This window comes from Corvus brachyrhynchos, unplaced genomic scaffold, assembly GCF_000691975.1.
Source record: "Corvus brachyrhynchos isolate BGI_N302 unplaced genomic scaffold, ASM69197v1 scaffold152, whole genome shotgun sequence".
In the NCBI taxonomy this organism is placed as follows: domain Eukaryota; kingdom Metazoa; phylum Chordata; class Aves; order Passeriformes; family Corvidae; genus Corvus; species Corvus brachyrhynchos.
The window spans coordinates 4,659,110-4,670,885 of NW_008237447.1; the positions used below are offsets into that span (position 1 = coordinate 4,659,110).

Genomic DNA, 11,776 nt, shown 5'->3' on the forward strand with positions numbered 1-11,776 from the left:
CGGGGGGGCGGCGGTGGCAGCCGGGCCCGTGGGCGCAGCCGGGGACAGCTTGCGGCAATCACGGAACCATAGAAGGGTTGGGGTTGGAAGGGACCTTAAACTTCATCTGGTTCCAGACTCCCTGCTGTGGGCAGGGACACTTTCCACTTGTCCAGGTTGCTTAGAGCTGCATCCAACCTGGCTTTGAACACTTACATGGATGGCGCAGCCACAACTTCACTGGGTAACCTGTTCCAGTGCCTCACCACCCTTACAGTAAAGAATTTTTTTCTGATACCTAATCTAAACCTACTCAGCATGAACCCATTTCCCCTTGACCTGTCACTACATGTAAATAATCTAGCCCCATCTTTCCTATAAGTTCCCTTCAGCTACTGTAAGGCTGCCATTAGGTCACCCCTAAGCCTTCTATTTTGCAGGCAGCGCAATCCCAGTTCTCTCACCTCATAGAAGAGGTGCTTCATCAATTTGGTGGCCTCCACTGGACTCGTTCCAAAAGATCAATGCCCTTCCTGTGTTGGGGATCCCAGAGATGGATGCAGTCAGGCTGTGAGGTTGATGCACTGAGTTGCTGTCACTAACAAAAGTGTTTTTCTGTTTATCTGTAAATAAACTGCTTCTGAATCTCGTCTTTCTGGAGAATTTTCCTGCATGTTTTGAGGTATCCCTGAACCGCCAGCTCAGCTGTTCGGCAGACCTGCAATGTGTGAAGTAGCAGAGCGTGCGTTAGGTTGGTGCCGGGTTGCCGGTCTGAGCATCCCTTTTTTTGTGCCTCTCGCTGGGAACTGTGACACCAACCCTCTGTCCAGGCCCTGGGTGAGAGCCTGCTAGCAGCAGCCTGGGCAGAGGAGGCCTGCATCCTGCAGAGCCAGGCTGCTGGCCTGGAAAAGCTGCTGAAACCTCACCCGCTGGTTGAACACAGCCATTGGGAGCTTTTATGCTGCACATTTATATGTTGTGTTTCACTAGTGGTCCTCTGGCAATAAAAATAATTGTAGTACTGACCAATGCACTGTGTCCCAGAAGTCTGGAAAAGTCTCTGTGTGTGAGGGATGTAAGAGGAGGTATCTTTTTTTTAAAGTCATTGGCTTTTTTTGTCTGTTACTATGTTCTATATGGTTTAACATTGCCTGGTGTCCTGTTGGGTTCTGGCATTGAATAGTGGTAAGTCTAGGTCTTGTAAAATAGGATTAAGGATTGAGTAAACTATTAGGCTGACTTGCAGAGCATTTTCTCAAACTAATCTCTTAATGATAGAACAACTGAGAGTTTCCTACAATGGCTTCTGACAAGCTCCTGGCCATGCATGCAGTGCTGTAAAGCACCTAATTCTTTCAGTGGGGAGCTAGGGTGTAGGAATTAATAAATGGGCAGATCTGGCTCTTAATAAAAGTATTCATTAAAACATTTGGGCTTGCTGAGTGTGCCTGCCATCAAAACAGACGTGTTGTGGTTAGTGGTGGTTGTATTTATGAGGATAGTATGACTGTTCTGAGTACCGTGAGTTTGCAAAACTTTTGTGTACTTCTCAGGTTTGTGCATCTGGAGCATAGAACTTCAGATGGTCCTGTCTGTATCTTGTCGCTTTCTGGCTCCTGGACCTCCAACTGGTCAGTTGCCATAGAATTATTGTGGAAACATGTATACTGTTAATTAATTTAAAAGAATAAAGGAAAACTTTTGTGGCAGTGTGTGATAAACTGGATGTTTTATTCTAAGCCCGAAGAAGCAGCAGGAGAAGGATGGTAGAGTGTACCAAGGAGGAGGAATTGTAAGCACAGGGAAATGCCTGTTGGTGGCTGCATGCAATGGTCATTACAGTTTCTGTGAATTGTGATTCAGTCTGTATTTAATGCTTCAAGTGTGTTTTATCAAGAGTGCCCAGGAAAAAGGAGTTCTGCAGCCTAATTGCTGTTTGTGTGAAGAACCAGTTCTTTAGGGCCTTCAGTATATGGGATTTGCTTGCTTGATGTCCAGTTCCTGAGCTGGGGGAGGTGGTGAACAGCCCTGCACAACTGTGTGCACTGTGTCTGAAATCCTGAGCAGCGTGGAGCTATGTGATCTTTGTTCCAGACTGAAGGATGCTGATGCATTTAACTGGTGGTTGCATGACCCATCACTGTGGTATGGCACTCGTTAAATAACCCAATGGATCTGGTTTCCTACACCATACATGATGCAGGAAAAGGCTGTGATGAAGCTGCTAGGCATATGTGCTGTTAAGCAAATCTGTGTGTTAAGTGTTGATTGATTGTCAGCTGCTTGCCATGGCCTCATCATAGATAGGACAGGAGGACTATCTATTAGCAATGAATTTACTTTTGTAGAATAGGAAAACTGAGTAGAAATCATGCTACTCAGCTGCTGAAAATGCTGAACCAGTGGCAATCTGTTCATTATTCCTTCTGATGCTGCTGACTGATTTCCTCTAACTTTGCTCCTGATACCCCCTGCCCAGTGACATTTCTTTTTTTCCCACTTGAATAGTTTAGACAACAAAAGTACATGTGGTCTCTCAGTTCAGAAGGTTGAGTTTTTCCTGATAAAGGGGACAGGAGGCAGATTTGGTGCCTGGCACCCTGTTGCACTAAAAGTATTTTACTAGCTTGGATTAGGAAGCTTTGGGAAAGAATAGAAGTGAAAGAGACTTGTTCAAATATAGTATATGTGGATGCATTTCCTGTAGTAGTCTGGATCTCTTCTTAGAGTTTGCAGTGATATTGACCTTACTTAATATTAAACTAAATCATCATGGAGTGATGGAAATTTTATAGCTTATAGTTATTGTACTGTGTATTGCCTAAAGAAATAAAAATTGGGGCTTTTGGCAGAGGATTAAGGATGCTTGAGAAACAAAGCTTTTAAACGTTTGTTGGTGGAGATCCTTATATTATGCCTTGTGCAGTAACATGTGAAATAGTCCTCCCTTTTTCTTGCTCAGTGAAAGTTTTGTAGAAGTGATGGTAAATAAAAGACTTGGGGCCAATCTTGGTAGTGACATCAGCAAGTTGCTGAGAGTTGCCCTTTGGGCTTGAGCCTGTCTGCTCTCTTGTCTGTGGTACTGCGTTAGCATGGCCAGATGATTGTTAGTAAAGAACTTTATAGGTGTGTATCCATGACTGTGTGACTTCTGCACAGGTGACTTGGTTATTCTCACACCCAAAGACTGACCATTTCTGGTGCTGGATTGGGCTGCTCAAGACCTTGTGGGGTTGTGCCAGGTCACTGAGGATGTGTTTCTTCAGCCCCCTTGGGCAGTCTCTCCCTGTGTTTGGCTACCCAAATTCTGGGAATTTCTTTTTTAATACTGTAACTTAGCTTGATGCAACTTTGTTGCTTCTGATCTGTTTTCCCTGTTTCTCTTGGAGAACAGCCTGGCTCGTTCTTTTCTTTAGGCACTCCCAGCTAACTGTCCCTGTAGATAGCTTAGAACTGTGAGTGGATATGAGCAGCCCACGCCTCCTCAAGTTAGCTTTTGCACATCTGTTCTGAGGAAACCCATCTTTCAGGCCCTACCTGTGTGCCATAGTAGATAACAGACCAGGAACAAAAAGCTGTCTTCTGGAGAGGCTCTAGTGTGTTCCTGCTCATCTATGCCTTGAGCAAGTGCAGGCCTCTCTTGCTGGGGTTCACATCTGCCTCTCCTACCCTGTGCTGTGCTCCTGCACCCTCAGGATGGTGACCAAGTCTGCACAGCAGCGTAGCTAATACTGAGATCTTTGTGCATTCTTTTGTTTTTCCTTTCTCTCGAAGGGAGTGGGTTGCTGAAGGACAGACAGGCTTTAGTCACATCAGACTGGATTCTGCAATGTAATATGATTATCCTGATTCACCTTGAGAATTGCCAGATTCATGATGAAATGAATCGTGATGTTGCCTCAAGTTCTGAAAATTTTCCTCTTGCTTTCAAGGACTGTCTCCTTTAACCTCTTGTAAAGTGTAGCTTTGTGCTTTAAGACAACTGACTGCTTTTCTTCTTTCATAAAGCCTCCAAAAACTGCTGAATGAGTGCTTTGGTAGGAACAAAGGGCTTCTGTAAAGAAGTAATGCCTAAAATGTGGTGGTAGGACCTAGTAATGCCGTAAGCATGGGGGATAGTTAAATGAGTGACTGGGGAAAGAAAGACTTCCAGTCACCTTCCCATTTCAATACTTTGCCATGCCTGGGCATGTTGCAAATGGCGTTCATGGGGAAAATAGAAATCTGTAATTTTTTTCTTTTGATGAATGCCTGAATTTGATCCTGAGTTGAGGAAGGAGTATCTTCTTTGGGATGAGGGGAAATCAGTGTATATATAGCAAACTGCTCAGTCTTGACCCAAATACACACTATTCAGATCTCTAAACAAGAATCTGCTTAAAAAAACAAACAAAAAAAATCCTCAAGTGATAGTGTTTGTGTAGGGTATCACTGTGCTACATTGTTTGACCATCTGGGATATGTTTTCCCACAGGTATTTTGTTAAGTCTCAAGTGTTATTTAGACTAAAGACTTTGTATAATTTAGCATGTGTTTTTAGTCTTTTACCTCTTAGAGCATAATTGGTTCAATTAAAACCATTAATGCCTGTGGTGTAATTTCATTTTATGGTATTACAAACTGGTGTTAGAAAGTGCTGCCTATTAGAATTTTCCGCTATAACAATGCACATGGCTTGTTATATTTTACCAGTCCATGCAACTGCCTCTGTAACCTACTGACTATGTAGTCTTTGGTGAAAGCTTTTTTTGAATAGTTCAATTTATAGAATAAATAAGAAAAATAATACCGATGCATAGCTTCAGTCTTTGTTCTCAAAAAACATTGATTTCTTCAACTAGATAAAATGCTTGGCCATGTGTATGGGTTGAGAGAGAGGAGTTCCATTCCTTCTCAAGTGTTGGTGAGTTGGTCAAGATGGGAACATCTACTCAGTGGCTGTTGCAGCAGTATCAATTACCAAGATGTCCTGTCACTTGGTTCGTAGCTTTCTCGTAGTGTTCGTAGCTCCCTCCATTCTTACAAAAGGGAAGAACTTGCCATTCTTCCCTTTTTATCTCCCATTTTGTATCTGCTTAATATCAGTTTAATGCTGCTTCGTGGTTCTGTCTTTTAAAATATATTTTGAAGATGAACAGTGGTGGGTGTCTGACTGAGATATTGAAAATGTGCCGAGTTGGGTGTGATAGGGCTGAGTAGGACGGCAGCTGTTGGGGTCTAGCAGGCTTGGGAATGGCAGTTGAAGGGCGACTAAGCTGGAATCCTATTTCTAGATGAAGATGGAGAGAGGAGAAGGACTGGAGTATGATCTGTCACAGAATTGACACAATTCTTATGTATCATCAGAAAAAGTGGATTTTCCTTGTCTATTTTATCACATACAGACTGTTGTATTGGGTGTGCAGAACTAAGTATTTGTGAAAAACTGTGTCATATACATGGTTGTATTTTTACTGGTTTTGGTGGCATCCCATCAGTTCAGTATGATTCTAGAACCCTGCCAATTTAATCCTTCTGCCTTATGGTAGTCTCTAACTCATGTGCATTTGGATTACTAACCGTGACAAGTGTAGTTGACTGTCTCACTGATGACCTTAATTTTTAAGTGTGTGAGGAAGTACTTGCATAGGCCAATGTACATCTAGCATATGTGTGACTGGTGTAGTCCTCATCAAAAGATTCAAGTTGGAATTGTGTTAATAGCTGCCAGATTTATGAAAAGGCAGTGAAATATAATGACGTAGGTATTGCTTTTCATTAGCAGAGCAGTTGCCTCTGTTTAAAAGTTAAAACTTGGTATTCTCTGAAGAAATGAATTGAGGCCTCCTCAGCTCTGTTATGTAGTGTTAGCATATCTGAGCATGCTGGATCAACTCTGAAAATTTGCCTGGAATTCTAGAACAATTTATTACATGACCAGGAATCTGATAACTGTTTCATTGTAATAGTGAGGAAAAAGCTTTGTCTTGCTGAATACTTTACATTCAGGTATTTATGCATGTTTCTTCTCTACTTCAAAGCTGTAAAGAAGGCATTCTTATGGAGGACTGTCTTAAATTGACATCCTATCTCCTGAAGATACTTTTCTCCCCCTGTTCAATTTCAATATTTATGTATAGACACTTCTCTTTCAGGCTCCCTGTTACCTTTTATTTACTCCCACTATCTAATCCTAGCTGTTCCTTCATCTTCTGCCTTCCACAAAAGAGAGCTCCTTTTGGCTTGTGCAGTGGCAGCGATCTAAAAGCTCTCACTCATGCTTCCGTTTGCTTTGTATTTTCTGCACCTTTGTTTCATACAGTTATTCATCAGGTTAAAAAGAAAATAATGTCTTCATGCAAAGTGTCTAGTGCAACAAGATCAGGTTTTTTGTATTTAAAATGTTTAAAACATAAGTTTTCTTCTGGAAAAAGAATATTCAGCAAAAAAAAGTTTCTACCTAGAATGTGGCTGCCTCTTCCCCAAGTATCTGACAGTTTGATGCTCTTATAGCACCTCATGTTAAGAAATTGAGGGCCAGTTGTTAGAGATGAGTCCTGCTCATTCTACAAAGAATAGGCCCCCAAGATGCTGCTCTTGGAAATGCCTCGTTAGAATGTTATCTGGGCATTATTTGCAATTAAAATTTAGTATAGGCTCGTGGTAAAATAGATGTCTGAAGACCTGTCAAAGGACCAAGGTCAATTCATTCTATTACGTGAACATGTTGAAAAAACTGTTCCATGAATCTGGGAATTTCTAAGGCTAAACTTACTTGAACTTACTCTCTTGGGTATACTTAACAACAAAAAAGCCTTACTGACAGTTTTAGTCACTCAACTCTGATTCCATTGACTGGTATTACTTGCAGGTAGCTCTAATGCTTTCTGTTACACACACTCCTTTTCTCTTTGAAGCTGTTCTTCAGGCACAGGATACTTTGCTTCCTTTGTATCCTTGCTGTCCTGATGTGTTGCTTTGCCTCTCTTAGTGCTTAGCATGTCTGCCCTTGTGCTTAGTGATGGAAAGAGAAAATATTTTCAAAGTGGAGCATGAAGATCCAATAAGGGTGGACCTACATTCTCCAGAGAAGGAGTGCCACTGCTCAAAGGTTATGCCAAGTTCAAAAAAAATGTAGCCTAGATGTACGAAAGGAATTGAGTGATGCTCGGTCACACAAAATTAACTGAGATGTGTATAGTTCATGGAATAGAAAATGTGAGTTTCAGCCCTTGTTGCCTGAATTAGTGTTGTGCTCATTGAGTGATTTGTGTGTTTCTCAGTCTTTAAAGGGAGGTTGGGGTCTGGATTCTCTCACAAGAGTTTCAGGTATGACATGCCAAAGTAAGGATGCTGTCCTTGATGGTAGGAATAAAAAAGTGGAGGAATCTTGCCAAAGTATTATATTAGGAGAATGTGGACTTCAAGCTTATCCATATTTCTTCTTTAATTTGTTTCACTCAAAGCCAAACCCTACCTTTTCAGTCAAGAAAAGGCTTCTGGAAGTGTGGATAAGTTGACGTACACAAGCAGACTACACTGATCTTGAATGGTGCTTGCTAATCTGCATGATTCTAAGATAATTACTTCTCTATTTCTGGGCATTGTTTAGGGTCTGGTTGTCACTTTTTCTCATCCTTCTCTTCAAGAGGGGGCTGCTAGAGAAGGTTCTTTAGGAGACATTGCCTTGGGACAAGTGAAAAATAGACTTAGTGCTGATCACAGATGTAGGTAGGTTATTACTGTTAGTGTGGGGACTTTTTTTTTTTTGAGAAAACAATATATTAGATGGTGGCTAAACTGTGCCAATGGTGTGGATCAGACTTCTGGTTTGAGGGCACTCTCTTTTTCATAATGTGTCCCTGAGAGGCAGGCTGCATTTATGTACAGGATGGGTACCTCCAGGCATTCCCCATGGTCACATGTGAATGCATTGTCATCATCAGATCCACGTTTTTGGTGGTGTAAGCATTAGATAAGATGATTTGGAAGAAAGGCAGGAGGGCCAGGGGGAATTGTCTGAAAGACTCCTATTAAAATCACGCTGAGTTACTGTGTGTTGTAAATGAAAACATGCTGCACTACCACAACTGTTTGGAAATTGCCCATCTAGAATGTATTCACTGCATGAACATAAGAGTCAGCAGCTCATTTTAGCAGCTTTAGGGGGCATCCTGATTGTACTGTACCTGCTATCCCAGCAAAAAAAAAAAAAAAAAAAGAGTTTAATAAATTCTGTCTTGTGTGTCAGGCTTAAGCAAGTTAGCATTATTATTTGACACCTGTTAGTAGTTAACATAATTGCTTGATACCTGTTGTAGTATATGTCCCTAGTATAAATGTTCCTGCTATGATAGGGATTGGTAAGCTGTAAGGTAATGGATGCTTTCCATTCCAAGAAAAAAAAAAAAATCCATTTCCATCATAAGAAATTATGACTCTTTGATCACTTTCAGCAAGGTTTAATTAGACCTGAATAAACAGTTCTTTCTTACAAATGCCTCTCCTTTAGGAAATTGTCGAAGCTTTATAGAAATACGGAATTTGCAATGCTGCTTTCGCTGCCAGCTTTTTTGGGCAAATTTGGGCAGCATGTAAATACTTGCACAATAGGTTTGTATTGTTGCACAAACAGTAGTAATGACTCCATAGAAACATTTGTGACATAGCAGATGTGATGGTTTAGGACAGGGGCTGGTACTGGGGCTCTCCAGAGCTTAGAGCTAAAATTCTACTTTTTGAGAAGGAGAAATTAGACAACAATCTATACTTGGTACATCAAGGTAAGACTTAAGGCAAATACTTCGTGTTGGTTCTCAAATCCTTTCTCAGTCTGTGTGTTGATGGGATTTGTCATCTTGTGTTATGTCCGTGTCCCACCCTTCTGCAGCTGTCCTTCTCACTCCCCAAAAACCTTTGACATCCCTAAGAGAAATACAGAAGGAATGAAGAAAAATCCCTCCTTGGTAAGAAAGGAAGGAACAGAGCTGAAAAAAGACAAGCTTTACAACTTCAGGGGCTGTTTAGACTACAGCTTCCTTTGAGAATGTTAAAGCAGTGGAGAACAAGGTAAAGCTTCTGCATGCTGAATGAGCCAGGTGATTTAAATCTACTGTCTGAACAGCCAAATCCTCTCTCTCAGTTGACGTGAACTCCCAAGCTTTAACTTAATCTTTGGAAAGCTCACGGATCATTGTATCTTTCAAGTTGAATAGATGGATATTGTTTTTAATAAAATATTTCACTTCTGGGAAGTAAACAGTACGTGTCTAGTTCTGCCAATGGCATGGCCCTCTCTGAACATCTTCTGTACATTTTCTATTGTCACTTAAAGAGGAAGTTATTTAGAAAAATACAGCTTAAAAAAAATCATCGTCAGAATATCATTAAATCTTTTATCTTGTAAGTAGTGTGGTGGCTGTACTGTCTTCTTCCTTTGGTCCAGCCTTTAGGAGGCTTAAATAGTTGTATCAATTTGCCCATGTTCTTTTTAGTTAAGGTGCTCTTTGTACCTGTGCTTCTATTTTTCTTCAGCCCTTGGCTACTTTCTTGATGCTGGTTATCAATTGTTTTGAGCAACGACAGGTACTTTTGGGTTACTGCACTAATTTCAGCACGTAGCATGAGTAGAAAAATAATCTCTTCTTTGGCAAGTTCCAAAGTGGTGGGAGAGAGGCTGCAGCAAAGCATGGCATTTGGGTTACACACTTTCAGTCTGTGTCCATTGTCTAAGCAGCTTTTCCCTTTCTTGGAGAAAGCAAATCCAAAGAGGCAGTCCTGGCTGCTTTGTCAGGCAGTGAGGGGGAAAGTCTAAAGTGATAAAGGGATTAAAAAGGTCAGTTGAGGTAGGAGTTTGGTACTGGTAAGAGTATCAGAAAGGTCTGTGTTTTAACTCTTTGCTCCCTGCCCTGCCTCCACATGCAACCTCCAAACACAAACCTCCCCCCCTAAAAAGGGAGAGGAAGTAGATCCCTACAGCTGTGTTTAGTCTGTGCCAAATTCAGGGTAGTTGTATCTTAGCTTCTAGTGGTGTAGAGTTTGTTTTGAGTGTGAAAGCTAGTTTTTCTTTTGTTTGCTGTGCAGCTTTTTATTTATTTTCCCCAAAGACCATAAAAATATCTTTATTAATTGCACTTTATGTGCTTAATGCATAAGTGTATACAGACACAGCTTTTTCTGGGGAGTTTTAGCTAGTCTGTGTGTAAATCCGGCCTCCACTAGAGTTTGTTGGCAAGTTTAACTATGGTTTATGGATTTCATTGACTTAATCTATGGTGTATTTGTTACAAATTTTCTAATAAGAGTTCCTTAATGCTTAATATGATAAACATCTGAAAAGTTTTTTCAAAATATTGCTACTGTATTTTAATCCTGTTTACAACAGTTGGAAAGTATTTAAGGAAAAAAAAATCAGGCTTGTAACAGTTTTCTTTAAATAGCAGATTACTGTTAAAAAATCTGCTTGTCTTGCAGTGTAATTTGAATGTGATGACAGTGATTAGATCTTTCAGACAAAAATTTATAAATAAGAAATGTTATCATTTAGAGATATTTACCAAACTTCTTTGTATTTTCTTTGTTTCATCAAAAAGTTTTGGACGGAAGAGCTTTTTCTATTTGCTACTTGTCCTAAAATAAGTAAGTGTATGAGTTCATAAATCGGATTATTTGCTACTTCACTTGAACACTGCAAATTCATGTAGTTAAAAACACTTCAAAGCTGAAGACTCCCCATTCATCTCCTTCCTGTGCTCTCAGTTTTAGATGCCACACAGTTGAAGTGTATGTAGCTGTAGGTAGGTGAATGTAGAACTTTTCCTCAAAAATTCAAAACCCTAATAATTAGTATGGTGCTTCTTTTTTTTTCCTCTTTTTGGGGAAGAGTCTTTGGATCAAAATGTCACTGTCTAACCAAGTAGTGTATGAAATGAGTGTTGTTTTCATGTTGCTGTGGGAGACGATGGTTGAAAAGCTCAAGTTTGCAGGAGGGCAGGACTGGGGGAAATTAGAGAAGTTTACTACCAGACTTAATATTGCCACATGCTGATATTATGTGGGCACATTTAGCTTTGTTACTTGCATATAAATTCCACCCCTCTATCCCCTGAATTTGCCGTGAAGTGAATGCTGGTTTATGGCAGAAGTGGTCTTTTGTCCAACTTGAATGTATTTTGTTCCAGAGATAGGTGTGAGCATGTTTTAGGACTGAAGATGGCACATAAAGTATTTTAAAATTCACTTTGTCCTCACACACAGGTAGCGACTGCTGCTCAGGTGAACCTTCAGGCTGCTCAAGCCTTAAGAGCAACTCCAAACAGAGCAGGTGTCACCAGCTCCTCTTCTGCAAGGCTCCCAGTACAGTGGGTTTCAACAGATTTCATGCATCTATTGCTTAAACTGTTTCAGTTAACTTTTTCAACTGAATAATAATTTCTTGGTGCTGATAAGGTTATTAAAAGGCAATGAAAGACTCAATCTATAAATCTGGTTGTTCAAAAATATGCTTTTTCTTCTGAGGAAAGCAATCCTCTTCTTCCCTGAACTGATAATAGGATGAAAAAATGTTGATAGTATAGAGGTTAACCTAGACCTTTACACCTTTAATAGGTACAAAGTATCTGTGGGTTCCAAATGAATCAAATTAATACACTCAGTTTGTGTTTGGAGATGTGTATATTTCAGCTACTGCTTGTGAATTGAGGAAGGACAAGAAAAGCTTTACTAAAAAGATTAGCTGGCTAAATACAACTAATGATTATTCTCACTTGAAATTTTATTAAATTTGGACCAAAATAGGGCTTGGATGTCTACTATTTTA

General features: G+C 40.4%; 1 protein-coding gene and 1 long non-coding RNA gene across 2 annotated transcripts in view; both read left to right on the top strand.

The window, feature by feature from the left end:
• GBE1 (glucan (1,4-alpha-), branching enzyme 1) overlaps window positions 1–11,776 on the top strand; it is a 255,997-nt gene that overhangs the window by 113,256 nt on the left and 130,965 nt on the right. The gene's annotated exons all lie outside the window — the stretch shown is intronic.
• Window positions 7–1,407, top strand: LOC108446054. Its single transcript, XR_001861164.1, has 2 exons — window positions 7–255; window positions 420–1,407. It is a non-coding gene; the product is annotated as an uncharacterized LOC108446054 (long non-coding RNA).